The following is a 4690-nucleotide window of genomic DNA, read 5'->3' on the forward strand; positions in this document are numbered from 1 at the left end:
AGGCTAGGCTGATTTGTGTTGCTATAACAATAATAATGAATATGAAATCTAAATGACTTAACAAAAATGAAGATTTATTTCTTCTCACATTCCAATATGATGCAGATTGGGTAGTTCTATTGGGATTTGAGGGTCCAGTGTCCTTCTGTCATTGGTGCCACCAACTTTAACATGTGGTCTTGACAATTAATGGCAAGAGGGAGAGAAAGATTGAGGCAAATTGCACAGGCAGGTTTTTAGCCAGCTGGGAAGTGGGTATATCATTTCTGTGCATATTCCATTGTCCAGAATTTAGCCACATGGACCCACCAACATGACTACCAGGAAAACTGGGAAACACAGTCCTCCTGAGTACATAAGAAGAGAAAATGGGATTGGTGAACATCTTGATTTTAATGGAAGATTTCATTTAGACCAGAGGCTCCAAGAGGCTCTCCCTGTAGAAATGATGTTTAACTGGTAATTAGAATATTAATTGTTAGCCGCATTGAGTGTAATGGGAGTACATTACATTTTAAGTATGTTTAGAGACCTTACAATCATTACTATAGATTTGCTACCAGTTGGGAGGATATTACTTAGAATATTTAATTAAATCTCCTTACCTACAATTGAAAATGTTAAAAAGTCAGAGGCCCAGCTGAAGAGGCAATTTAATTACAATCGGGGTAAACGGAGCAACCAGTGTAACTGTCATTCATCCATGGCTATGTAGCATATTTTGATAGACAGTAATTGAACTCTTGCCATCAAATAACAAACAGGGGAGAGACCGTTTGATTCGTGGGCAAAGGCCAAACTGTGGACTCACAGAGGGCTGAACTCTTATCCTAATTGTGCCGTAAAATAACGTGATTTTTTTCAAGCCAGCTTACGTCTCTGAGCCATCTTTCTCTCGCATAAAGAACAAGAGTAATAGCCACTGTTCACTGGATACCATGTACATAAGACTGTGCCTCAGCACTCCACATTGCCTTACTAAATGACATACAGGGAACAGCACCCTCAGAAAAGATCTCTTGCACTGGTTAGGATGAGCCAACTTCAAACATCTGTCACCTGGAGACAGAGCAGCTCTGGAGCTGGCTAATTCAGCAGCTCAGAGTAATTTTTATAGCGATACTCTCTGCCATTCTCAACATGTAAACAATGACACCATCATAGTCTCAGGTGATGGCAGCAGTTTGAGGAGACACCAGCAGACTTTTCTATATCTCTTTTTATCTTATAAAAGAGGGAGTTCTTCCCTATCCCCACACAGGCACCTCTGTAGATCCCATTGGCCAGAAATGGGTCACATGCTTATGCTGGAACCAATCAATGGCAAAACAGATGGGATTGCCATGATTAACATAGACCAATCGTGATTCCACACTGGGACTTGGGAGGAATCCTCCTCTCTGAACATAGAAGAGTGGATATCTGGACAAAGTTGGGACGCAAACAAGGAGAAATAGGGATGATGTTAGGCAGACAGTTGGCAGTACCTGCCCTTCCTCATCTGCTGCTATCAGACCACCTAAGCTCTCTGACATGCTTGCCACTTGGAGTAGCTCCCTCATAGCTTTCTGCAGACAAATATAAAATGCGGAAAGCTAGATAAAGGTTGTCTTCCTCCCGTCCCTCCCTTCCCTTTAAATGCTATGTGGTGAATATTAAACTTACCAAATACAGCCTCTGTTTTAATGCAAGAAATAATAGAGACAATTTTGAGTAGGAGGAGGAGCTGCCTTGGGGAGAAGGCCTACTATTATAAGAGGGCTCTAGACAGCCTGGTTAAAATTCTGACTCTACAACTTACTTGTTAGGTGACCTCAGGCAAGAGTGTAAAGCTCTCAATGCTAGTTTCTTCATCTGTAAAAATGGAGATTATCATCTTGATAAAGCCTACCTGTATTCATTTCCTGTTTATGTTGTAACAAATTACCACAAATGTAGTGGCTTAAACAACTCCGTTTACTATCTGACAGTTCTTTGAGTCAGAGATCAGATGAGGGTCTCACTGGGTTAAAGTGAAGGTGTCAGCTGGACTGTATTCCTTTCTGGAGATGCAAGGAGAGTGATATGGTTTGGCTGTGTCCCCACCCATCTCTTGAGTTGTAACTCCCACAATTCCCATGTGTTGTGGGAGGGACCTGGTGGGAAGTAATTGAATCCTGGTGTCAGGCCTTTCCTGTGCAATTCTCGTGATAGTGAATAAGTCTTGAGATCTGATGGTTTTATAAGGGGGCGTTTCCCTGCACAAGCTCTATTCTCTTGTCTGCCACCATGTGAGATGTGCTTTTCACCTTCCACCATGATTGTCAGGCCTCCCCAGCCGCTTGGAACTGTGAGTTGATTAAACCTCTTTATTTTGTAAATTGCCCAGTCTTGGGTATATCTTTATCAGAAGCATAGAAACGGACTAATACAAAGAGAATGTGTTTTCTTGCCTTTTCCATTTTCCAGAGGCCGTCTGCATTTCTTGGCCCATGGCCCCTTCCATCTGCAAAGCCCAGCACAGCCAGCTTAGTCTGCCTTGCACAGCAGCACAGACTCTGAAACTCTCTTCTGCTTTAAACAGCCCTGTGGTTGCATTGGCCCCATGGGATAACTGGCCCTATTTTAACATCATCTGATTAGCAATCTTAATTCCATCTGCAACCTTAATTCCCCTTTGTCATGTAACATCACATAATCACAAACTTCTAGACATCATGGGGACAGGAGTGGGGGAACACAGCATTCTGCCCACCATACTACCCATAGGAATGCTGTGATGATTAGGTGAGATAACTTCTGTCATGGCTTAGAACAGTGTCAGTCACATAAGCAAATGTTCAGTAATTGTCCTTCGTGACCCCATTATGTCTTATCATTTCATGAGTTTGTTTTATAGGGGAACAGGCTATTGGGGGTTCTGTCTTGAGGAAGCATCTGATGCTACTTTGCTCACTGCTAGAAGTGATGATAGAAGGACAGAGATCTTAGTGAGAGCCAACTCCTTCTTGCTTTCTAAAGCCAAAGCTCAAGGTCTGAGCTCTCTTTGGAAGTATGTGATTCTCCACAGAAAACATGTGGTTTGGGCAAAGCCAATTTTATGAGTAACAAGAATGAAACAAACTGGGCAAGATCCAAGCAGATAACATTATCCTCATAGAAAAGTGGCCAATAGAAAGAGGTTAAGAGCCACCCTTTCCTGGATCATATTGTATAGCCTGTGTAAGAGAAGGAGTGTAGTTAAGATAATGGACGGTGGAGTTGAAATTCCTCTTTTCTTCTCCTTATCTGGATGACCTAAAGCCTTAGCTTCCCCATTTATAAAATGGGGATAAAAATAGTTTCTACCTCAAGAAGAAATGAGGTCTGGATAAGTTCACGCAACCTAAGTGCTTGGCACAAGGAGGGCCTGGCAGAAAGTGCTAGGTCAGAGATAACTCTGGGATGTTTCGTACACAGTAAGGGTCTCATTGCAAATAATTAAAGTTGAGAGAGCCGCTCTCCTGCCTGGCTGGGGCTAAGGAGTCTGTAGCCTTAGAGTATTATGTTCAAAATCCTACTCATACAGTTAAATCTTAGACTGAATGTTTATTCCATTAAACTTTCCCTCCAGATTGCATCATATGTAATTACAAGATGAAAATATTGTGTGGAGAATGTAGCCATTGTTCAAGTTTCACATAAGTGATGATGGTTTTTGAATCTTCTTGGTGGGGAGGAGGTTAGATTTGTTGGTTGAGGTGGATTGTGACAAGTGGGCAGAGGGACAGACAGCAGAAAGCTGGGATTTCTTGGTCGGAAAGAAATATGTTGCAGGTCCTGGACTCTGCAGGAGTTATATCTTGTCTTGGGCTGTTTTCATCCCACAGCGGGAATAACTAAAGATAAAGACAAAGATGATGAAAGACAAGATGATATTTTAATGTCACTGGGCCTGGAAACAAGGGCGCTATTGTTTGCAGACAGCCTTTATTCATCTGTGAGAGATTAGCAATGGCATTAATTTATTCAAGATTACAGTTCAGAAGCAAAGTCATCAAAACTGAAGCTCTTTCATTTATGGAGCACGTTGTACCTCTGGGATGGAAGGGGAGTGCTCTGGGGCCAGGGCATCCTTCAGTGTGAGTTATCTTCATAGGATGTTTTACTCAGAGAACAAGCCTTAGGATTCAGCTTTTTCAGTCCCATAGCCACTCTCAGGATTCCTTCATGGACTTGATATACCCCAAGACTCTTCAGATTCCCAATGGTGAGAGCAATGGCCGTGCTTGGAAAGTGGAAATTGGTAAGGTCAGTGGGTTTCACTTAGAGCTACTGTGATTCAGCCCAACTCCTCCAGCTTGTTTCATATGTTTACACTCTTGACAAAAATTTTATAGTCATAGACTCTTTCCTCACTAGACCACCTCTTTGCCTCTGGATCATCTACACTCACGGCCACAAGGATGATGATAGCACTGTGTTAAAAGGAAATGAAATCGATAGCAAAGAGATAACTGCATTCCCATGTTTATTGATGCCTTATTCACAATAACCAAAGTATAGAAACCATCTAAGTATCCATCAACCTGTGGATGAGTGGATACAGAAATTGAGTTTTAGTGATATAGGAAAATCCAAACTCAGTTTCTCTTATAATACTTTTACAACACAGAACACTTCTGTGATCCTGGATGTCTGAGTTTTTTCTCCACGCGCCAAGCAATCAATT

The 4690-nt window shown here is 41.9% G+C and overlaps 1 protein-coding gene across 5 annotated transcripts in view; it reads left to right on the forward strand.

Annotated features, from left to right (window-relative positions):
• The window catches only part of CACNA2D3 (calcium voltage-gated channel auxiliary subunit alpha2delta 3), a 941064-nt gene that overhangs the window by 581260 nt on the left and 355114 nt on the right, over window positions 1-4690 (forward strand). The window lies entirely within an intron of this gene.

Source organism: Macaca mulatta, chromosome 2 (assembly GCF_049350105.2).
Source record: "Macaca mulatta isolate MMU2019108-1 chromosome 2, T2T-MMU8v2.0, whole genome shotgun sequence".
NCBI classification, from domain to species: domain Eukaryota; kingdom Metazoa; phylum Chordata; class Mammalia; order Primates; family Cercopithecidae; genus Macaca; species Macaca mulatta.